The following is a 25,041-nucleotide window of genomic DNA, read 5'->3' as shown; positions in this document are numbered from 1 at the left end:
TTATCTTGCCCAAATGCCTATCTAAAGGAGCTGGAAAGTCATGCCCTAGAAACCATCCATTCTCGTTTGATTTATTTTTTTTTGACACAGAGTCTCTCTCTGTCGCCCAGGCTGGAGTGCAGTGGCGCGATCTCGGCTCACTGCAGCCTCTGCCTCCCAGGTTCAAGTGACAGGAAATAAAAGTGTGAACCACAAGGGCAGATCACCTGAGACTCTGTTACATGCGTGAGTTTTCAAAAACGTGTTAAAAATATAGCCGTCCAAAATGCACCTTCTTTTGGAATCTCCAAGTATTTATTTTAGCCTGGTGATGTTTCTTCTCTCCAGTGCTGTTCCGAAGGGGCCAGAAGGACTCAACTCCAACTGACTGCACTATTCTCAGTGCACCCAATCCCACAGCCCGGCACAATTGACGTCGTTGCGTTGTGTGCTGACTGTAATCATACGATTTTTGGTGGGAAATGTATAAATGCAGATGCTGAAAGTAAATACAGCTGTGTTTTCCTAGTGTGTCCCTGTTGAAAATAATTTTGGATAATTTGAGCCATTGTATTTCATCGACAATGTCATTAGCCCTGGCAGCAGGTTGGAGGGTTTTTGAAAACACAATGAACCAGGCGGGGTGGCTCACGCCTGGAATCCCAGCACTTTGGGAGGCTGAGGTGGGTGGATCGCTTGAGGTCAGGGGTTTGAGAACAGCCTGGGCAACATGGGGAAACCCCATTTCTACTAAAAATACAAAAAAACTACCTGGGCATGGTGTAAAAATTATGGAGTAAAAATAATTCAAGTTGTGAAATACTCCGTATGATACAATTTATCTACAAAACTTACAAAAGCAATCTATGTTGTTATAAGCACTTATTAATAATTATATATATTATATATGTCTCGCATGTACAGAAAAATATATACAGATGTATAGAGTTAGTAATATGTATTTATAGACACACATATCATATGCACAGTTTGAGTGTATACACATCCACGTGTACAAACACAGTTTGTACACACACACACACATAGACACACACATACACACACATCTCAAAATAGCATTTCCTGGGCATGGTGGTGTGCACCTGTAATTCCAGCTACTCGGGAGGCTGAGGCAAGGGAATGGCTTGAACCCAGGAGGTGGAGGTTGCAGTGAGCTGAGATCATGCCACTGCACTCCAGTCTGGGCAACAGAGTGAGACTCTGTTTCAAAACAAACAAAGAGACAGCCTGTTTTCGATGCAAAATAGAATAACACATGTCACCCATCCTGGAGCCCTAGATCTCCAAGTTACTTGGTGTCTGGACCCCTGAGAGGGAAAACATCCAAAAACGACTTAGCCAGGCAGTCACGGGTGGCCCATGTCTGTAGTCCTAGCTACTTGGGAGGCTGAGGCAGGAGGATGACTCCAGCCTGGGCGAAACGGCAACACCCTGTCTCAAAAATAAATAAAGATTAATACAATAAAATGAAAACCGAATGAATGGAACAGAAACAGTGCCTCCTCTCTGATTGTATGGCTGCATATTGAAGGGAGATGGGTCTTTTCCCATCTCCTAGGTGATGTTTGTTCACAGTTCATATAAGAGATTTATGGCTAGGCGCAGTGGCTCACGCCTGTAATCCCACCACTTTCGGAGGCCTAGGCAGGCAGATCACGAGGTCAGGAGGTCGAGACCATCCTGGCTAACACGGTGAAACCCCATCTCTACTAAAAATACAAAAAATTAGCCAGGCATGGTGGCGGGTGCCTGTAGTCCCAGCTACTTGGGAGGCCGAGGCAGGAGAATGGCGTGAACCCGGGAGGCGGAGCTTGCAGTGAGCCGAGATCGTGCCATTGCACTCCAGCCTGGGTGACAGAGCGAGACTCCGTATTAAAAAAAAAAAAAAGGAGATTTACAAGGAAGTCACTAAAGGCTTTATTAATAATTATTATTAATGTGGTAAAAATCACATAACATAAAATCCACCCTAACTTTTTTTTGTAAGTGGTTTGGCAAATACACCTGCCACACAATTCCAAGAACCAGCAATTTCTCAGCAAGTCGGAATCAGAGTATTCTTATTTCTGGCCTTGAGAGGCTGCTTCTCAGCACAGGCAAAGCTGGATATAAAGACAGAAGGGTACGGATAACCGGAGTGAGGAGTGGGACGATAAGGAGATAAGCTGTCCTCATTCGTCTAAACCTGAATGTCATTGCGGAGTCAACCACCACGTGCTGTACATAATCTGCTCCCTTTGTGGGGACGATGAGAAGTTTCTGGAACCAGTGTGAAGCAAGGACAATCCCCAGGGCAGAATGACTAAGCCACCAGGAATTCATTGTGGGGGCCGTGAGAAGTTTCTGGAACCAGCGTGAAGCAAGGACAATCCCCAGAGCAGAATGACTAAGCCACCAGGAATTCATTGTGGGGATGATGAGAAGTTTCTGGAACCAGTGTGAAGCAAGGACAATCCCCAGAGCAGAATGACTAAGCCACCAGGAATTCATTGTGGGGATGATGAGAAGTTTCTGGAACCAGCGTGAAGCAAGGACAATCCCCAGAGCAGAATGACTAAGCCACCAGGAATTCATTGTGGGGGCCGTGAGAAGTTTCTGGAACCAGCGTGAAGCAACGCCAATCCCCAGGGCAGAATGACTAAGCCACCAGGAATTCATTGTGGGGATGATGAGAAGTTTCTGGAACCAGCGTGAAGCAAGGACAATCCCCAGGGCAGAATGACTAAGCCACCAGGAATTGAGCCTAACAAATATTTAAGTATACCCTACAGTATTGTTAAACGAACATACCTAGGACAGGTGCGGTGGCTCAAGCCTGTAATTCCAGCACTTTGGGAGGCTGAGGCGGGCGGATCACGAGGTCAGGAGTTCGAGACCAGCCTGGCCAACATGGTGAAACCCCGTCTCTACTAAAAATACAAACATTAGCTGGGGTGGGCGGATCACCTGAGGTCAGCAGTTCGAGACCAGCTTGGCCAACTTGGCAAAACCCCATTTGTACTAAAAATACAAAAATTATCTGGGCATGGTGGTGGGAGCCCATAGTCCCAGCTACTCGGGAGGCGGAGTCAGGAGAATCACTTGAACCTAGGCCGCAGAGGTTGCAGTGAGCAGAGATTGCACCACTGCACTCCAGCCTCGGTGACAGAGCGAGACTCTGCCTGAAAAAAAAAAAAAAAAAGTAAGCAGTGCTGCTGATTTCCACAATCAATATGACATTATTCTGACCCGTGAGGAAACATGGCAGGAAACCTCATCCCGAAGCTTTTCCCAGGAACCACAGCCCTGAGCCATCTGAGAAGGACAGAGCACTGGGAGGCAGGTACCTGAGGGTATCGTGCAAAGCAGCCCTGTTCAAAAGACCCGGATCCTGGGGACCAGGTAAGAACAGGTGTGTCCCAGAGCAGCCTCTGCCTCTCAGCAATATCCAGCATGGCAGGAGTCAGGGACCCTGGGTGTCAGTGTGGACTCCTGTAACGTCAGTGACCTTCTAACCTCAAGCGGGTTACAGCCCATCCCTGGGTGTTAGCTTCTGGGGCTATGATGAGGGGACATGAGGAAGACTGTCTCAGAGGTCTCTGCATGCCTGCAGGGCTGGTTTCCAATAGATAGGTAACGGGCAATGGGGCCCTCACTGCTGGGCTGCGAGGAGAAGGGATTTATGGGTATAACAAGGGACTGAGTGTCCTTGAAGCGCAAATAGGACATTAAGAGGTGGTGGGAAGAGCGAGTGTCTCTCTAGCTTCAACCCTCTTCCTGTTTGCCCCGAGAATACTCACGGGCTGTACTTGTGGCAGCAGCATTTACTCTGAGATAACATTGCCACACAGTATCTTTTGTTTTTTTTAAGATGGATCCTCGCTCTGTCTCCCAGGCTGGAGTGCAATGGTTGTGATCTCGGCTCACTGCAACCTCCGCCTCCTGGGTTCAAGCAATTCACCTGCCTCAGCCTTCCGAGTATCTGGGATTACAGGCGCCCGCCACCACGTCGGGCTAATTTTTGTATTTTTAGTAGAGACGGAGTTTCACCATCTTGGCCAGGCTGGTCTTGAACTCCTGACCTCAGGTGATGCGTCCACCTTGGCTTCCCAAAGTGCTGGGATGACCACTGTGCTCAGCCTCAGTATCTCATTTTTATGATTATTTTCTCATCATTCTAATATGTCAACTTTGGAAACGGAAGACGTCATCCTATTTATACCATTCTGTCTTAATAGTGGTATTTCCATTTGAAATATAATCATTCTCGATCGCTGAAAATGTCGAATCCTAGAAAACAGATCATTGCCGCATGTGATATTAACATCGTTCTACCACAGTTGTTGGCTGAAGGTTCGTTGGATGAATCCAAGTTTTCCAAACCAGATGAGTCTGATGATTCAGGCGATTCTGATGGAACGTCTTTTTAGAAATAAATCCTAGAGCAGGTTTTATATTTTACGTTCACCTTGAAACTCAGTTAGATTTATGATGGAACGTGTTTATGTAAAATTAAATGAGTGCTGGCCGAGAGAGCTCAGTTTATTTTTCTAAATGAGAAACATCTCCAACGCACCTTCTCTCTCTAGGGTGCCTGTGTGATACCAGATGACGCTCAAGGCCCCCTGAGTCTCTTCCCCAATTTTAAGCCTGTCCCCCACCCAGAGGTGTTGACGCCCTTTGCCATCATCCACCTTCTCAGCCTGTGGATGCACTTGGCTCACTCTTGCGTTCTGAGGACCTCCATGGTGCCTGACACACAGTAGGTGCCTGATCACTGTTTTCTGGAACGCTTGCATGAGCTCACCCCAGGCAGGGCAGGGCTCTGCCTTCCGTGGAGCTGCCTTCCCCAGCTCTGCGCTGGGCTCCAGGGCAAAGCAAATGGGTAGACGAATTTGCAAATTTGCATTTCTGCATCTCCACTTTTCCATCGCCCCCGGAGTCTGACTCACACTTCTGCCATATTCTCTTTCTCCGATCGTCTCCTTTATGCCTTTATTAGTCCACAGCAGTGTGCCGCAGGCTGCTGGATGCTGAAGAGACAAACGATCGTGGCAAACAGAAGGGGTGCAAATCCTGAGTCCCAGTACCTACGAATGAAACCCTGTTTGGACACAATTTTTTTTTTTTCTTTTTTTGCAGGTGCAACTAGCTTAAGATGAGATAATCCTGGATTAGGGTGGGTCCTAAATACAACGACAGATGTCCTTCTAAAAGACAGAAGAGGAGACACAGACACAGAGGAGGAGGCCACGTGGAGAGGGAGGCAGAGACTGGAGTGATGCGGCCACAAGCCCAGGGATGCCTGGAGCCCCCAGGAGCTGGGAGAGGCAGGAAGGACCCTCCCCTAGATTCCCTGGAGGGAAATGGATACAATTGTAGTGGACTGAACTGTGGTTCCCCCAAAAGACATGTTCATGTCCTAATCCCCAGAACCTGTGAATGGGACCTTATTTGGAAAAGGAATCTCTGCAGATGTAATTGAATGAAAGATTTCAAGATAAGATCCTCTGGAATTATCTGGGTGGGCCATAAATCCAATGACAGGTGTCCTTGTAAGAGACAGAAGAGGAGACACAGACACAGAGGAGGAGGCCACGTGGAGATGGAGGCAGAGACTGGAGTGATGGGGCCACAAGCACAGGGACACCTGGAGCCCCCAGGAGCTGGGAGAGGCAGGAAGGACCCTCCCCTAGAGCCTCTAGGGAAGGCTAAATGAAATTGTAATGAATTCAACTATTGTCCACCAGAAAGATATGTCCACACCCTAACCCCCAGAACTTGTGAATGGGAGCTTACTTTGAGAAAAGATCTTTGCAGATGCAAGTAGTAAAATATTTTAAGATGAGATCATCCTGCATTACATGGACCATGAATCCAATCATTGCTGTCTCTATAAGAGACAGAGGAGGAGAACAGACACAGAGGGTAAGGCCGCATGGAGACGGAGGCAGAGACTGGAGTGATGCGGCCACAAGCACAGGGACACCTGGAGCCCTCAGGAGCTGGGAGAGGCAGGAAGGACCCTCCATGAGAGCCTCTGGAGGGAACTGGATACAAGTGAAGTAGATTGAACTGTGATCCCCCAAAAAGGTATGTCCATGTCCTGATCCTCAGAATCTGTGATTGAGACCTTATTTGAAAAAGGGGTGTTTGCAGATGTAACTAAATAAAGGACCTTAAGATGAGATCATCCTGAATTATCTGTGTGGTCCCTAAATCAATGACAGATGTCCTTCTAAGAGACAGAGAGGAGACAGACACAGAGGAGAAGGCCATGTGGAGACGGAGGCAGAGACTAAAGTGATGCACCCACAAGCCCAGGGACACCTGGAGCCCCCAGGAGCTGGCAGAGGCAGAAAGGATCTTCCCCTAGAGTCTCTGGAGGGAGCATGTCCTTGAGATACCTTGATCTGAGACTACCAGCTTCCAGGACTGGGAGAACATAGATTCTTGTAGTTTTAGCCACCGAATTTATGGCATTTTTTTGCAGGAACCCCAGGAAGCTCCTGAAGCAATCCGCCCTTCCATCTCTGTGTCTGGCAGACACTACTGTGTGATTCCAGCGGGACAGCACCCACCACACTCACCTTCATTGCTCAGGGGGAAGGAACAGTCAGTCAGCTGTGAGTCACCAGAAACCAAGAGCTTTCTTAATTTAGTTGCATCAGCTCTTCCCGGCAGCGTATGGATTTCCTGCAAAAGTGGCCTCATGATTTAGTTAGGGAAACAGCTCCAAGGATGGGAGACGGCTGCGCTCCACAATTTCCCTCCTGCAGCTAGGAAGGAAGTCAGTACTGTTCTGTGGGGTAAGTGAGATCCATAGTGTGCTTTCTTTTGTTTTGAGATGGAATCTCGCTCTGTCGCCCAGGCTGGAGTGCAGTGGCTCCATCTTGGGTCACTGCAATCTTCACCTCCTGGGTTCAAGCGATTCTCCTGCCTCAGCCTTTCGAGTAGCTGGGATCACAGGTGTACTGATGATTAATAAAGAAAAATAGAATTAAATTGATGATGCTGAGAAGATATTTTTTAAAAAGACTGATTGTATTCTGTTTACATGATATGCATGTAAAACAAAATCACACAAAATAATTAAAAACAAAACAAGAGGCCAGGCACGGTGGCTCACGCCTGTAATCCCAGTACTTTGAGAGGCCAAGGTGGACAGATCACCTGAGGTCAGGAGATCGAGACCATCCTGGCCAACATGGTGAAACCCCGTCTCTACTAAAAATACAAAGAATTAGCTGGGCGTGGTGGCGGGTGCCTCTAAATAGTCTCAGCTAGGTGGGAGGCTGAGGCAGGAGAATTGCTTGAACCCAGGAGGCGAAGGTTGCAGTGAGCTGAGATTGCACCACTGCACTCCAGCCTGGGTGACAGAGTGAGACTCCATCTCAAAAAAAAAAAAAAAAAAAAAAAAAGAAACGGAAATATCGGGCAAGAACTAGTCAACATCCTGCCAATGAAGTAACATTCGTGTGTGGTGCAAGAGTGTTTAGGGAGAAAAGCTTGCAACAATGTATTCTACATCAATACAAGTAAAACTGTTTGAGGATGATGTAAGAGGTCAATGTTCAATTCCCTGTACCATCATTAAACAGAAATGTGTGAAGAACCACAGAATGAACCAGGTCAACTTGTTCAACGTATTGAGATTGCAAATATATTATGGAGTAAAAATAATTCAAGTTGTGAAATACTCCATATGATACAATTTATCTACAAAACTGACAAAAGCAATCTATGTTGCTATAAGCACTTATTAATAATTATATATTATATATGTCTCGCATGTACAGTAAAATATATACAGACGTATAGAGTTAGTAATATGTATTTATAGACACACATATATGCACAGTTTGAGTGTATACACATCTATGTGTACAAACTGTGTGGGTACACACACACACACAGACATGCACAGACATCTCAAAATAGCATTTCCTACTGAATGACTACATTGCCTGGTGACAAAAAAAGAGGTGCTTAACTTTATATAATATTACACATTTCAAAGTTGGATATGTTCACAAATTATTTACATAAATAATAATATTACAGAATAAACAATTCCCTAATAATTATTATATTTTTTTGAGACAAAAAAATTAGCCAGCTGTGGTAGTGCATGCCTGTAATTCCAGCTACTCGGGAGGCTGAGGCAGGAGAATGGCTTGAACCCGGGAGGCAGAGGTTGCAGTGAGCCAGGATGGCGCCATTGCACTCCAGCCTGGGCAACAAGAGTGAAACTCCACCTCAAAACAAAACAAAACAAAACAAAACAAAACAAAAAAACAAAAGGTAAAGGCACAAACAACAGTCAATGGAATATATTTGGACAAAATTATCCCCTCAAAAATCAACACCATGCTGAGGTCACATTTTTGTGATTTGTATTTGAATTGGAAAACAGTGACTACATCCTTTTAGCCCAAATCATGCTGAAAGCAGTATTTACAACTTACTGCACACATTGTTGCTAACCAAATAGCATACTGAACACTAAATCAATCGTTAGTCACGATGCTGAACTAACTGTAATGGATAACAAGTAATCGGGATGCCATAATTGCATCTATCCCGACTATGTACGAAACCTACAACGCCCTGATAACAGCCCCTTTTCCCCCAACTGTGGGAATTTCAGTTGCATTCAGATCCAGCTGAAGTTCATGAGATTCGGCAAGCAGTGCTTTGGAGCAGGAGTTGTTAGTAAAATAACAAGTAGGGATCTTTAGGAAAACTCTAAAAATTTGCTCATTTACGCTCTGTGGATTGTATTTTCACAACAGGCTACTAGGAAACAGCGCTTAATCCGAAGTGGAATCTAACATCTGGGGAATCAGCCGTATTTGCCTGTGAGAAAGAAAGGGAGAAGCCATTTTTACATCAGCCCATGGTCCAAGGTCAGACAAGAGTCCCTTGCTTCTCTATGAAGTCTCAAATTTTCTCTTTCTTTTTATTTCTCTCTTTCTTTCTCCCTCCCTTCCTTCCCTTCCCTTCCCTCCTTGCCTCCCTTCCTCCCTCCTTTCCTTCCTTCCTTCCTCCCTCCTTTCCTTCCTTCCTTCCTTCCTTCTTTCCTTCCTTTCTTCTCTCGCTCCTTCCTTCCTTCTCTTGCTCTGTCCTTCCTTCCTTCTCTCGCTCCTTCCTTCCTTCCGTCCCTCCCTCCTTCCTTTTCTTCCTCCTTCCTTCCTTCCCTCCCTCCCTTCCTCCTTCCCTCCCTCCCTCCTTCACTCCTTCTTTCCTTCCTTCCTTCCTCTCTTTATTTTCCTTCTTTCCTTCCTTCCTTTTATGTTTCCTCTCTTCCTTCCTTCCCTCTTTTCCTTTTCTTTCCTTCCTTCCTTCTTTTTCTTTTCCTTCCTCTTTTGCTTTTCCTTCTTTCCTTCCTTCCTTTTTTGTTTCCTCTTTTCCTTCCTTCTTTCCTTTCCTCTTTTTCTTTACCTTCCTTCCTTTTTTCTTTTCTCTCTTCCTTCCTTCTTTCCTTCTTTCCTTCCTTATCTCCTCCCTTCCTTCTTTTCTCCCTTCCTTCTTTCCCTCCCTTCCTTCTTTCCCTCCCTCCTTCCCTCCTTCGTTCCTTTCTTTTCTTTTCTTTTTCTTTCTTTCTTGCTTTCTTTCTCTTTCTTTCCTTCCTTCCTTCTTTCTTCTTTTTCTTTCTTTTTCCCTTCTTTCTTTCTGTTTCTTTCGCTCCTCCCCCATCCTCCTCCTTCCCTCCCTACCCCCTCTTTCAGTCTTGCTTGCTTTCTTGCTTGCTTGCTTTCTGAGACCCCTTTTCACATGTGATGAAAGCTCAGAACCCTCCATCTAGACATGGTGCAGACATACTCATACGTGCAAAGTTTTGCACCTAATTTCAGATGATTCATGAGGCCCCCAGACCCTTTCCTGGACCCTATATTCCAGAATAAAATTTACCTTCTACCTTTCACACAATTTCTTCCATGACCTAGGAATTCGACAGCGAAGACCCAAGATACTTCCAAGAGAAAGGCACAGTCCATTGAAGATTCTTTATAACCTCGGAAAGGTAAAGAGAGTCTTTATTTATTGAAGATGAAGATCCCTGAGTATTATTTTTTATGGCACCTCCGTGGGCTATGATGGATGACCCTGAGGGTCTCTCTAGCCCTGAAGTGAGACGGATTTTTCTACTGAACCACTGCAACAGTGAATAGGAGGTTGTCTCTTACCTCTGTCTGTTGATTTTCACTGTTTCCTTTTTCTTTGTGTTTTAAAATTTTTATCTTTTGTGGGTACATGGTAGGTGTATATATTTATGTATATGTTGTGTGGATATATAGTAGGTGTATATGTTGTGTGGATATATAGTAGGTGTATATGTTGTGTGGATATATAGTAGGTGTATATGTTGTGTGGATATATAGTAGGTGTATATGTTGTGTGGATATATAGTAGGTGTATATGTTGTGTGGATATATAGTAGGTGTATATATTTAGGGTGCGTGAGATTTTATTATTATTATTATTATGCTTTAAGTTCTGGGGTACATGGACAGAACGTGCAGGTTTGTTACACAGGTATACATGTGCCATGGTGGTTTGCTGCACCCATCAACCTGTCATCTACATTAGGTATTTCTCCTAATGCTCTCCCTCCCCTATGCCCCAACCCCCCGTCAGACCCTGGTGTGTGATGTTCCCCTCCCTGTGTCCATGTGTTCTCATTGTTCAACTCCCATTTTTCACACCCACACTGGGTGTGTCTGCGAGGGTGTTTTGGGAAGAGATGAGCATTTGAATAGGTAGACTGAGTAAAGACCACCCTCACCAATGGGGATGGGTACTGTCCTCTCCACTGAGGGATTTGCAGAGAATGAAAATGCAGATGAAGGGAGACTATGTTCTCTTTTCCTTACCTGGAACCGGGACCTCCAGCTTCTCATGCTCTTGGACATTGGTGCTGCCGGTGTTTGGGCCTTGACCTCCGTTTTTGTATACATCAGATATCACACACAGTCAACATGGCATAATTCATGTTCAATGCGCCGTGCAGAGAGGATGTTTTGATACAAGCATGCAATGCTTCATAATCACATCGTGGAGAATGGAGCTTGCATGCCTTCAAGCATTTATCCTTTGTGTTACAAACAATCCAATTATACTCTAATAGGATTTGGCTGTGTCCCTACTCAAATCTCATCTTGAATTGTATCTCCCATGATTCCCATGTATTGTGTCCCCAGCCAAATCTCATCTTGAATTGTATCTCCCATGATTCCCATGTGTTGTGGTGTCCCCACCCAAATCTCATCTTGAATTGTATCTCCCATGATTCCCATGTGTTGTGGTGTCCCCACCCAAATCTCATCTTGAATTGTAGCTCCCATGATTCCCATGTGTTGTGGGAGGGACTGGGTGGGAGATAAATGAATCATGGGGCTGGTTTCCCCCAGGCTGTTCTGGAGGTCGTGAATAAGTCTCATGAGATCTGATGGTTTTATCAGGGGAAACTGCTTTCACTGGGCTCTCACTGTCTTCTGCCTGCCACCATGTAAGATGTGCCTTTCTCCTTCCACCATGACTGTGAGGCCTCCCCAGCCATGTGGAACTGTGAGTCCATGGAACCTCATTTTCTTTATAAATTTCCCAGTCTTGGGTATGTCTCTTTTTTTAAATAAATTACCCAATCTAGGGTATGCTTTTTTTTTTTTTTTTTTTTTTTTGAGACCAAGTCTTACTCTGTTGCCCAGCCTGGACTGCAGTGGTGTGATCTCAGCTCACTGCCACCTCTACCACCCATGTTCAAGTGATTCTCCAGCCTCAGCCTCCTGATTAGCTGGGATAACAGGCACGGGCCACTACACCTAGCTAATTTTTGTATTTTTAGTAGAGATGGAGTTTCACCATGTTGGCTAGGCTGGTCTCAAACTCCTGACCTCAGGTGATCCTCCCACCTCAGCCTCCCAAAGTGCTGGGATTACAGGAGTGAGCCACCATGCCTGACCGGGTTTTTTTTTTTTTTTTTTTTTTTTTTTTTGAGACAGATTCTCGCTCTGTCACCCAGGCTGGAGTGCAGTGGCATGATCTCAGCTCGCTGTAACCTCCACCTCCTGAGTTCAAGCAATTCTCCTGCCTCAGCCTCCTGAGGAGTGGGATTACAGGCATGGGCCACCACGCCCAGCTAAGTTTTGTATTTTTAGTAGAGATGGGGTTTCACCATGTTGGCCAGGCTGGTCTCAAACTCCTGACCTCAGGTGATCTGCCCACCTCGGCCTCCCAAAGTGCTGGGATTACAGGCGTGAGCCACTGCACCCGGCTTTGGGTATGTCTTTATCAGCAGCATGAAAATGGACTAATACATACTCTTTTACTTATCTTAAAATGTACAATTAAATTATTTTGACGATAGTCACCCTGTTGTACTATCGAATACTAGGTATGAATAATTACATCATGGAGAATGGAATTCTTTTTCTATTTTCTTTTATCTTTTTCTGTTTTCTTTTCGATGAAATGAAGCCTCAGATGAGTGTCCAACTGTGATAAGCTCTTCCGTGCCATTTTCAAACTCTCTTGTCCTGTCTTTTACTCTTTAGGCAACATGTTCTCTTCTTCGTTTTCAAACTACACTCTCAATACTGTCATACCAGGGAAAAAAAGAGAAAAGCATCCTTTAGTGAACAATTGGGTGAATTTGGGTAATTTAGCCAGCCATACCAGGTGGCATTATTCATATTCAGAACACTATTTTTTTTTAGATGGAGTCTCACTCTGTTGCCCAGGCTGGAGTGCAGTGGTGCCTTCTTGGCTCACTGCAACCTCTGCCTCCCAGGTTCAAGCAAAACACGATTTTTTTTTTTTTTTTATAGAAGAAATGTCACACTCACATTACATCTTTGAGCCAACCTGCATTTTCTCCTCTGCAAGACTGACCTCCGGAGAAAAAGGGAAGTGCAGATATAAGTGGTGCTCACCTGAACAGAATTAGGGGCAGCTAATCCCAACCTCACGGCCGTTGTCACCGTTACACAAATCAAAACAGAAGCGAGAGGAATGTGACAGAGCATGGAGGAGAAGAACCCTGGCTGGAGAAGCAAAGGGCAGATTCAGTGAATGAGACTGACAGAAGAAAAGCCGAGGATGAAATGAAAGACTCCAGGGTGGCAGCTATGGAAAAGAAAAAAATACAGACAGAGGGCATTGAGAAACAGAAACAAAGAGGAAAGAGAGAAAATTAAAGTTTATTTGTAAAAGTGTGTTTACTGGCCGGGTGCAGTGGCCCACGCCTGTCATCCCAGAACTTTGGGAGGCCAAGGCGGGTGGATCACAAGGTCAAGAGATCGAAACCAGCCTGGACAACATGGTAAAACCCCATCTCTACTAAAAATGCAAAAATTAGTCAGGCGTGGTGGCATGCGCCTGTAATCCCAGCTACTCAGGAGGCTGAGGCAGGAGAATCACTTGAGCTTGGGAGGCGGAGGTTGCAGTGAGCCTAGATCGCACCACTGCGCCCCAGCCTGGCAAAAGAGCGAGACTCCTTCTAAAAAAAAAAAAAAAAAGGTGTGTTTACTATTTCTTCCTGGGGCAAAGGATGGTTGGCGATGTGGGGGCTTCCTGAATATGAAGACAGGGATGTACAGTTTGCAGATACCTGTAGCTATGACTATTAACATGTCTAGTGAAACGGCTCAGGTTAGCACGGTGATGATATAAGCTTCACCATGAGCCCACAAGGTGGGATGTTGTATGCGGCCCAGGCCTGCCTTTAGGAGACTGTATTTGTCAGTTCTCAGCTGGTTATAAAGAAATACCTGGCCGGGCGTGGTGGCTCACACCTGTGATCCCAGCACTTTGGGAGGTCAAGGCGGGTGGATCACCTGAGGTCAGGAGTTCGAGACCAGCCTGGCCAACATGGTGAAGCCCCATCTCTACTAAAAATATAAAAATTAGCTGAGCATGGTCACGGACGCCTGTAATCCCAGCTACTCAGGAGGCTGAGGCAGGAGAATTGCTTGAACCCAGCAGGTGGAGGTTGCAGTGAGCTGAGATAGCACCACTGCACTCCACTCTGGTCAACAAAGAGTGAAACTCTGTCTCAAAAAAAAAAAATTTCCACAAAAAATGTTAAAATTAGTGGGGCATGGTAGTGCATGACAGCAATCCTAGTTACTCGGGAGGCTAAGATAGGAGGATTACTTGAATCTGCAAGGTTGAGGCTGCAGTGGGCTGTGATTGTAGCACTGCACTCCAGCCCGGGTGACAGAATGAAGTCTTGTCTCAAAACAACAACATAAACAAAAACAGAAATAAGGACAGAGGGCCGGATGTGGTGGCTCACGCCTGTAATCCCAGCACTTTGGGAGGCCGATGCCTGCGGATCACCTGAGGTCAGGTGTTCAAGACCAGCCTGACCAACGTGGTGAAACCTCGTCTCTAGTAAAAAATACAAAAATCAGCCGGGCGCGGTGGAGCATGCCTGTAGTCCCAGCTACTCAGGAGGCTAAGGTGGGAGAATCGCTTGAACCTGGGAGGGAGGGGTTGCAATGAGCCGAGATCATACCACTGCATTTCAGCCTGGACGACAGAGCAAGACTCGGTTTCAAAAAAGACATAAGGGCAGAGTTTGCATCTACTGTGAGAAGGGTAATTAGGCCAGTTACTAACAGGTATTCTGCTTTTTAATTAATTAAGTAATTAATTGACTAATAATTAGTTGAATTAATTAATTGACTAATTTATTGAGATTCCAGCTCTGTCGCCCAGGCTGAAGTACAGCGGCGCGATCTCAGCTCACTGCAGCCTCTGCCTCCTGGGTTCCAGCAATTCTCATGTCTCAGCCTCTCAAGTAGCTGGGATTACAGGAGCGCCCCACCATGCCTGGCTAATTTTTGTATTTTTAGTAGAGACAACGTTTCACCATGTTGGCCAGGCTGGTCTCGAACTCCTGACCTCAGGTTACCCACCTGCCACGGCTTCTGAAAGTGCCGGGATAACAGGCGTGGGCCGTGATGCCTGGCCAGTAGCTGTTCTGCTTTAAAAAGGAGAGTGAGGATTCACTTAATGAGAATTTTCTCTGGTGCAAGAATGAAACAAGAAAAACAAAGAAATAAACAGACAAAAACGGGAGCTAGGGTTGACCTTAAAGCAAGCAGAAAAACAGAAACACACATGATACAGGTGTGCCAATGACGTGCCTGGAGATTTATGTCAAAGGGAGAGAAAATACAAAAAGAGCTAAAGGCCAGGTGCCATGGCTCACGCCTGTAATCCCAGCACTTTGGGAGGCCGAAGCGGGTGGATCACGAGGTCAGGAGTTCAAGACCAGCCTGATCAGCATGGTGAAACCCCGTCTCTACTAAAAATACAAAAAATTAGCCGGGTGTGGTGGTGGACGCCTTTAATCCCAGCTACTCTGGAGGCTGAGGCAGGAGAATCGCTTGAACCTGGGAGGCGGAGGTTGCAGTGAGCTGAGATGACACCACTGCACTCCAGCCTGGGCAACAAGAGTGAAACTCCGTCTCAAAAAAACAAACAAACAACAACAAAATCTGAGAGGTTTTTAATAGTGGTAAAATACACAAAACACGTAATTTACCATTTTATAGTGAACAATTCAGTGGCGTTTACTGCATTCATGATGTTGTGTGATCACCCCCTGTATCCAGTTCCACAACATTTCTGGCACCTCCAGAGGAAACCCTGTTCCCATTTGCAGGCACCCCCCTTCCCCTCACCCCTCAGCCCCTGGAAATGACCCCAATGTCCAACAGTGGATGACTGGATACTCCCAATGTGGTTTATCTGTACTGTGGAATATTATGCAGCCATGAAAAGGAATCAAGCTCTGATATGTGATTCAGCCCAGATAAGCATCGTTCCATTTTACTCTGCAGGTCACAGGGCGGTTTAAAGAAACACCTTGTTGTTAGATGAAAATAAAAGGGATACTTGGCGGAGCATGGTAGCTCATGCTTGTAATCCCAGCACTTTGGGAGGCTGAGGCAGGCAGATCACAAGGTCAACAGATGGAGACCATCCTGGCCAACACTGTGAAACCCTGTGTCTACTAAAAATACAAACACAAAAAAATTAGCTGGGCATGGTGGCATGCACCTGTAATCCCATCTACTCAAGAGGCTGAGGCACTAGGATCGCTTGAACCCGGAAGGCAGAGGTTGTAGTGAGCCAAGATTGCACCACTGCACTCCAGGCTGGTGACAGAGCCAGACTCATCGCAAAAAAAAAAAAAAAAAAAAAAAAAAAAAAAGATACTCATGATTGCAAAGGATAACTAACTATAGACAGTGTTTGTAGGCATTCAGCTAAGCACCTGTTGCATGCATCCTTCCAGGTATTATCTCTTAATTCTTACAGCAAACTTTGCAGGTGTACGCTACCATCATCCCGGCCAACCCATGGCCACGTTGTCACCAACAACTGAGTTCACCTGCAAGCAGTCCCCTCCCAGATGCATCAAAATCTCAACCCTGAATTCTTAAAAGCTGCACGACAGTGTCTCTCTCCCTGTGTCCTCACTTTGAGGAGACAAGACAGAGCTATGCAGAGAAGTGAACAGTGTTAGTGACGGACGGTTCTGGGTTTTGATCCCATCTCATTTCACGTTCCCTTTGCCGTGGGTATCTCAGTATCTCACAGCCTGATCTGCTGAGTTACCCTGACGTTGGCGGCTCAGAAAATAGAGAGAGATAAGAACAGAGATAAGAAAGTAAAAGGATATAGAGAGATGGACCTAATGGAATTCCTAAGCTGCTCTCAAGAGGAGAATAAAGATTTGGGGATATGGATTGCCAGACACAGTGCATAGTGTGGTGGTTTCTGTTGAGGGCTGGGTATGAGAGAAAAGTGGAGAGAAGGAGAGAAGGAGAGAGAGGGAAGAAGGGGCATGGAGAAGACAGAGGAGAGAGAGAGAAAAAAGGAGAGAGGAAGAGAAACGGAGAGATGGAGAGTAGGGTAGAGAGGGAGGAAGAAAGAGACAGGGTGAGAGGGGGAAGAGGGAGATTTTGAGAGAGAGAAAGAGAGAGGGAGAGGAGGGAGAAAGAGAGAGGGGAAACATACTGAGAAAGAGAGAGTCAGAAAGGAGAGGGAAAGAGAGAAAGGAGAGAGAGAGGGAGTGGGGGAAAGACAGAAGAGAGATACTGAGAAAGAGTGAAAAAGGAGAAGGAAAGAGAGACAAAGAGGGAGAAAAGAGGGGCTGGGTGTGGTGGCTCATGCCTGTAATCCCAGTACTTTGGGAGGCCGAGGTGGGCGGATCACCTGAGGTCAGGAGTTCGAGACCAGCCTGGCCAACATGGCAAAACCCCATCTCTACTAAAAATACAAAAATTAGCCGGGCGTGGTGGCTTGCACCTGTAATCCCAGCTACTTGGGAGACTGAGATAGGAGAATCACTTGAACCCGGGAGGCAGAGGTTTCAGTGAGCTGAGATTGCACCACTGCATTCCACTCTGGGCGGCAGAGTGAGACTCCATCTCGTGATCTCACGGAGGCAGAAAATGGAAGGTTACACCCGTGTCGACTATTTCACCAGCTTTTGTGAATTGAGCTGGGACAAATCATCACGTTGAGGTTAAAACAGTCTCCTACTCACAATATACAAAGAACTGAAACAGCAACAACAACAAACAAATAACACTATTAAGATGTGGGCAGGCTGGGCGCGGTGGCTCACAACTGTAATCCCAGCACTTTGAGAGTCCAAGGCGGGCAGATCCTGAGGTCAGGAGATCGAGACCATCCTGACCAACATGGTGAAACCCCGTCTTTACTAAAACACAAAAAATTATCCAGGCGTGGTGGCTTGTATCTATAGTTCCAACTACTTGGGAGGCTGAGGCAGGAGGATTGCTTGAACCCAGGAGGTGGAGGTTGCAGTGAGCCAAGATGGAGCCACTGCACTCCAGCCTGGAGATAGAGCAAGACTCTGTCTCAAAAAAAAAAAAAAAAAAGCAAAAAGAAAGTTACATCGGTTTTTAATCTACCATCCGTTTTTGTGGGTGACAGAAACATGATTTGTTTGCAGCAGAGTGGGGCTCCCTCCTTTGTTCCTGATCTTAGAGGAAAGACCTTGGTCAGTCTTCCATCCTATGAGTTAAGGTTAGCTGTGGGTTTTCTGTCGATCCCACTATAGGGTTAAGCAGACTTGGCTCAGCATTTTTATTTACAAGTTGATTTTCATTTTTGTCAAGTACTTCTGCTGCATGTTTTGAAAAGATCGTACACATTTTTCTCTTTAGTGGCTTGATTGAGCTAATTACATTGATTTTTCGATGTTAAAAAACAGCCCTTCTTGTGTTTATAAAATAAACCTCACAGGGTCATGGTGCCATATATCCAGACAGTGTTTTCCTTGATTTGTTGATACGCTGTTGAGAATTTCTGCTTCTGGGTGAATGACGAATATCTGTCTGTGGTTTTCTTGTCTGACATTTTTCCTCTTTATGTTGGTATTGTGGTAATAATGTTGGCTTCATACAATGGGTTGGAAATGCTGTGTTCTTCTATTTTAGGAAGTGTTTGGGTAAAATTAGGTATCTTCCTCCAATAACTGTTTAATGGAATTGGCCAGTGAAGACCTCTGCAGAGTTTTCTGTGTTGGAAGGTGTTAACTAAGAATTCATTTATTTGGGTGGGCATGGTGGCTCATGCCTGTCATCCCAGCACTTTGGGAGGCCAAGGCAGGTGAATCACGAGGTCAAGAGATTGAGACCATCCTGGCCAACATGGTGAAACCCCGTCTTTACTAAAATACAAAAATTAATTGGGTGTGGTGGTGCGTGCCTGTAGTTTCAGCTATTTGGGAGGCTGAGGCAGGAGAATTGCTTGAACCCAGGAGGCGGAGGTTGCAGTGAGCTGAGATCATACCACAGCACTCCAGCCTGGTGACAGGGTGAGATTCAGTCTCAAAATAAATTTTTTTTTTTTTGGTAGATATAGAACTATTCAGGTTATCGGTTTCTTCTTGAGTTAGGTTTGGTAGTGTGTGTCTCTCTAGGACTTTGCCTTTACATCAATGCTACCAATTTTATGTGCATAAAATCATTTGTAGTATCCTTTCATTATCCTTTTAGTATCAATAGGGGCTACAGGGATGTCCCTCTTGCATCCCTGATATTAGTGATGTTTATGTTTTATTTTTTTTTTCTTTCTGGTGAAAGCTCCATCCATATGTTTGATCCCTTCCATGAATCTGATTTTAGATTTATTCATTTTTTCATATTTTTTTTGTTTCTAATTATATCTTTATTATTTCTTTTCTTCTGCCTGACTTGGCTAAACTTTTCTCTTCTTTTAATAATTTTTTTAAGGATAGGACATCAGATAGTTGATTGCAGACATTTTTCTAAAAAAAAGTAAACATTATATTATCTAATAAGTATTAGAATATATTATAGAATATAAGCATTATATTATGTATATGCAATAAATTTTTTCAAAGTACTCCTGTACCTGTTTTTTTTTTTTTTTGAGATGGAGTCATGCTCTGTTGCCCAGGCTGGAGTGCAGTGGCGTGATCTCGACTCACTGCAACCTCTGCCTCTCGACTCACTGCAACCTCCACCTCCCGGGTTCAAGTGATTCTCCCGCCTCAGCTTCCCAAGTAGCTGGGACTACAGGCACCCAGCACCACGCCCAGCTAACTTTTGTATTTTTAATAGAGACGGGGTTTCACCATGTTGGCCAGGCTGGTGTCAAACTCCTCACCTAAAATGATCCACCCGCCTCTTTGGCCTCCTGAAGTGCTGGGATTACAGGTATGAGCCGCCGCGCCAGGCCCCCTGTTTCTCGATTTTTGATACATTGGTAATTTCATTTTCATTCAATTAAAAGTATTTCAAAATTTCCCTTCTTGCTTCTCCTCTGACCCATGAGTCATTTAGCTGATAACTTTTTAGTGTCCAAATATGTGGGCATTTTCCAGATATCTTCCTGCTGTTGATTAACGGTTTCATTATTTATAGGACTGTAGCAAGTATTATTTTAATTGTTTTAAATTCATTAAGGTTTGTTTTACAGCTTAGAATATGTTGTATCTCTGTGGCATTCGCTGGGTACTTAAACGGTGCATTTTCTGCTGTCACTTGGTGGAATGTTCTAGAAATGTCCATTGAGTCATTGATTGATTGGTTGATTGATAGTATTATTATTATTATTATTATTATTATTATTTTGAGACAGAGCCTCTCTCCGTCCCCCAGGCTGGAGTCCAGTGGTACGACCTCAGCCCACCACAACCTCCACCTCCCAGGTTCAAACGATTCTCGTGCCTCAGTCTCCCGAGTAGCTGGGATTACAGGTGCCCGCCAGTATGACCAGCTAATTTTTAGTAGAGAGGGGATTTCACCAGATTGGCCAGGTGGGTCTCGAACTCCTGGCCTCAAGTGATCCACCCACCTCAGCCTCCTAAAGTGCTGGGATTATAGGTGTGAGTCACCATGCCCAGGCAATATTATTATTATTATTATTATTATTATTACTATTACTGTTATTATTTTGAGACAGGGTCTTGCTCTGTCGCCCAGGCTGGAGTGCAGTGCTGTGATCTCGGCTCACTGCAACCTCCACTTCCCAGGCTCAAGGATCCTCCCACCTCAGCCTCCCGAGTAGCTGGAACTATAGGTGTGCACCGCCATAGCCACCTAATTCTTCTATTTTTTTGTAGAGTTAGAATTTCGCCATATTGCTCAGGCTGGTCTCAAACACCTGGACTCAAGCCATCCACTTACCTCGACCTTCCAGAGTGCTGGGATTACAGGCATGAGCCACCATGCTCGGCCTAACGATTGATTGTGTTATTAAAAAGTCTCTACTTAATGTATCAATTATTGAAAGAGGAATGTTCGTGTTCCCAACTGTAAGGCGACAGAGAGAGACCGTATCTCTAAAAAGAAATGAATTATGCATTCACCTATTTCTCCTCTCAATTCTATGTTTTCTTTCGCTTTGTGTATTTCGAGGATTTGTTTTGCGTTGAATACATCATCAAAATCATTTTGTCTTCTTGGTGAATTGCCCCCTTTGTCATGAGATAATGTCCCATTTTACCGGTGGTAATTGTTATTGTTCTGAAGTGTACTTTGCCTGACGTTAACAGGATCTCTCCACTGCGTTTCCGTCTTTTCTTTCTTTTTTTTTTTTTCTTTTTTTTGAGATAGAGTCTTGCTCTGTCACCCAGGCTGGAGTGCAGAGGCACGATCTTGGCTCACTGCAACCTCCACCTCCCAGGTTCAAGCGATTCTCATGCCTCAGCCTCCTGAGTAGCTGGGATTACAGGCACATGCTACCACACTTGGCTAACTTTTGTATTTTTAGTAGAGATGGGGTTTCACCATGTTGGCCAGGATGGTCTCGATCTCCTGATCTTATGATCTGCCTGCCTCGGCCTCCCAAAGTGCTGGGATTACAGGCATGAGCCACCGCGCCCAGCCCCATATTTTCATATTGTTGCGGTAAACTGAGGAACGGAGAGACCAATACGGAGTATAGCAGGATTTGTTTATTTTAGGTACGCACCTGCTCACAGGACTCACATCCAAAAGCTGAGCTCTGAACAAAGACAGAGCGGGGTTTTTATAAGCGGCTTTACAGAAGCAAAATAAAAGCAGTTAATCCTACAGTGACAGGTCACGTAATCTATAGCATCACATAAGCTGTGACTGCGTAGCTGGCGGCCTTGTAACTACATTGAAAGAAAAACAAGAACTGGCTAAATACAGACATTCGTAAAGCATGATCATGCTAATTATGCTTAAGAAGGCTGGGAAAAGCGTAACAGTGAAAGAATCTGTGTTTCTCTTTTTTCCTTCACCCTTGCTCTGGGAGGGAGGTGGGGTGTCTGGAGACCATTCCTTTGGCCTTGGCTATTCGGACAGCGTTGTCTTCTAACTGTCCTTGAAGCGAGCTGCTAGGAGAGGAAAACTTCTTCTTTTCTTTCTAACCCTCACCTTGCCACATTCTGGGCCTTAGCTTTTACTTTTCTTGGAGTGAATAAATGCAGTACTTATTATTATTATTATTATTATTATTTTGAGGCAGAGTCTCACTCTGTCACCCAGGCTGGAGTGCAGTGGCACGATCTGGGCTCACTGCAAGCTCCGCCTCCCAGGTTCACGCCATTCTCCTGCCTCAGCCTCCCCAGCAGCTGGGACTACAGGCGCCCGCCACCACGCCTGGCTAATTTTTTGTGTTTTTAGTAGAGATGGGGTTTCACCGTGTTAGCCAGGATGGTCTCGATCTCCTGACCTCGTGATCCTCCCGCTTTGGCCTCCTAAAGTGCTGGGATTACAGGCGTGAGCCACCGCGCCCGGTCCTTATTATGATTATTTTAAAGTTCTGCCTCAGTATGTTTCTATTCCCGTATGTTTGCCTTTGCTACAAGAACAAAATATGGAAAATATGTACTAGGCCTCCCTGGCTGTTTGGCAAATAGAAAACCCACAGTTGCAATGGAAAAACCCAGCGGGCTGCCGAGGTAAATAGCATCTTGGAGGCTCCAGCTTGATACTGTCTAATAAAAGTAAAAATGGAAGGATTGAAAAAAAAAAAAAAAAGACCAGGGTTTTCCTTTCTTGCTTGCAAACAAGCATAGATTACAGCATTTGTACAAGAAAAATATTAATTCTAGCTGCTTTGCTGGGAAGATGCATTTTTTTTTTTTTTTTTTTTTTGAGATGGAGTTTCACTCTGTCGCCCAGGCTGGAGTACAGTGGTGTGATCTCGGCTCACTGCAACCTCCGCCTCCCGGGTTCACGCCATTCTCCTGTCTCAGCCTCCCGAGTAGCTGGGATTACAGGTGTGCACCACCATGCCTGGCTAATTTTTGTATTTTTTAGTAGAGATGGAGCTTCACCATATTGGCCAGGCTGGTCTCGAACTCCTGACCTCGTGATCCGCTGGCCTCGGCCTCCCAAAGTGCTGAGATTACAGGCTTGAGCCACTGCACCCAGCCTATGCATTCATTTTTTAAAAATGAATGTATTTCCATAAAATTTCCACAGAAATTGCAAAGTAACTGGGCCACGATGTCTTAATTTTTCCCTGCAATTGAGATGTCTGAACACATATGATTCCAGTAATTACAAAGTACATTTTAATATCCAGATGACAGGTAGTTTGAATTTTCCTCCTTGCTTGGAGGATTGTCCAAGCAATTGAGAAACCACATCGTTTCATCAAGGGCTTTACCGCTGAGTCCACGAGGGGATGGCAGAGCTTGGGCTTGCAAAAAATATGGGGCAGGGTGGGTTGAGGGGCCAGTTTGGCCTTCACGTTCTCTCCTGTACCACACCATGCACAGTTTAGCCAGGACTCAAAGGAGATGGCCGCTGGAGTCTCAGCCGCTGATTCTCGTTCCCCAGCTGACTTTACTGGGAAGAGGGAAGAGGTACACCTTGTTTATCTCCAGGAGGTGGAATAGGATTAAATGTGGTTCTGCAGAAATGCAGGTGACAGTTCAGTCCCAATGGAGATTGTGATGTGGATATTTGTCCTTCACTGCCTCCTATGTAACAAGAAACCTGGAGGTCTCGGCTGGGCGTGGCAGCTCACGCCTGTTATCCCAGCCCTTTGAGAGGCCAAGGCGGGTAGATCACGAGGTCAGGGGTTCGAGACCAGCCTGGCCAACGTGGTGAAACCTCGTCTCTACTAAAAATACAAAAATTAACTGGGCGTGGTGGTGAGTGCCTGTAATCCCAGCTACTGGGGAGGCTGGGCAGGAGAATCTCTTGAACCCAGCAGGCGGAGGTTGCAGTGAGCCGAGATCGCGCCATTGCACTCCAGCCTGGGCAACAGAGCAAAACTTTGTCTCAGAAAAAAAAAGAGAGAGAGAGAGAGACCTGGAGGTCTGACACTTAAAATCACTGCTGATGTGGCTGGTATAGGACACACACGTAAACAATCCATAAATACGAAGCAAACAGCCTGCTGATGTGGCTGGTACAGGACACACACGTAAACAATCCATAAATATGCAGCAAACAGCCTAGTTATTTGACATGGTGCAAACACAAAACAAAATATGATTCTTAAATATTTTCTTCAGTTGAAGAATATGAGCCTGGCTGAGAGACGCTCATTAACCAGGTTAGATAATAGCAAAATTACAAAGAATCTCTGTGCAGAATTTGAGTGCTGTTTCCCCTGAATGCCTGTCTGTGGGGCAAGTGTTAGAATCATCAAACGAATTGGTTAAAAGTACTATGAGGCCAGGCATGGTGGCTCATGCCTGTAATCTCTGCACGTTGGGAGGCCAAGGTGGGAGGATCGTTTGAGCCTAGGAGTTCAAGACCAGCCTGGGCTATATAGGAACAAGCCCCTCTCTGCAAATAAATAAATAAATAAATAAATAAATAAATAAATAAATAAATAAGCTGGTGTTTGGGTGCACACCTGTAGTCGCAGCTACTCAGGACGCTTTGATGGGAGGACTGCCTGAGCCCAGGAATTCAAGAACAGCCTGGGCAACATAGTGAGACCCCTGTCACTACAAAAATAAAAATAAAAAAATCAGCTAGGTGTGGTGGTGCACGCCTGTAAGTTTCAGCTACTCAGGAGGCTGAGGTGGGAGGGGATCACTTGAGCCCAGGAGTTTGATGCTGCAGTGAGCCATGATCAAACCACTGCACTCCAGCCTGGGTGACAGAGCAAGAGCTTGTTTCTAAACAATTAAAAATTAATAAATCATTCTAGTATAAAGAAACAGGCACATGTATGTTTCTCGAGGCACTATGCATGGTAGCAAAGACTTGGAACCAACCCAAATGCCCATCAATGATAGACTGGATGAAGAAAATGTGGCACATAGACACCAAGGAATACTATACAGCCATAAAAAAGGAAGAGTTCATGTCCTTTGCAGGCACATGGATGAAGCTGGAAACCATCATTCTCAGCAAACTAACACAGGAACAGAAAACCAAACACCTCATGTTCTCACTCATAAGTGGGAGTTGAACAATGAGAACACATGGACACAGAGAGGGGAACATCACACACCAGGGCCTGTTGGGGGGTGGGGGACAAGGACAGGGAGAGTATTAGGACAAATATGTAATGCATGCGGGGCTTAAAGCCTAGATGATGGGT

At 45.3% G+C, this 25,041-nt stretch overlaps 1 long non-coding RNA gene across 1 annotated transcript in view; it reads left to right on the top strand.

The window, feature by feature from the left end:
• The first annotated feature begins 5,019 nt into the window (after positions 1-5,019).
• LOC129530057 (uncharacterized) overlaps positions 5,020-25,041 on the top strand; it is a 32,741-nt gene continuing 12,719 nt past the window's right edge. The window contains exons 1-4 of the long non-coding RNA XR_008675813.2: positions 5,020-6,072; positions 6,473-6,788; positions 8,775-8,888; positions 9,930-10,006. This is a non-coding gene — a long non-coding RNA (uncharacterized lncRNA). The remainder of the gene's footprint in view (positions 6,073-6,472; positions 6,789-8,774; positions 8,889-9,929; positions 10,007-25,041) is intronic.

This window comes from Gorilla gorilla, chromosome Y, assembly GCF_029281585.2.
Source record: "Gorilla gorilla gorilla isolate KB3781 chromosome Y, NHGRI_mGorGor1-v2.1_pri, whole genome shotgun sequence".
Taxonomy (NCBI): domain Eukaryota; kingdom Metazoa; phylum Chordata; class Mammalia; order Primates; family Hominidae; genus Gorilla; species Gorilla gorilla.
The sequence above is the reverse complement of the archived record's forward strand: the minus strand, read 5'-3'. Positions and strand labels throughout refer to the sequence as shown.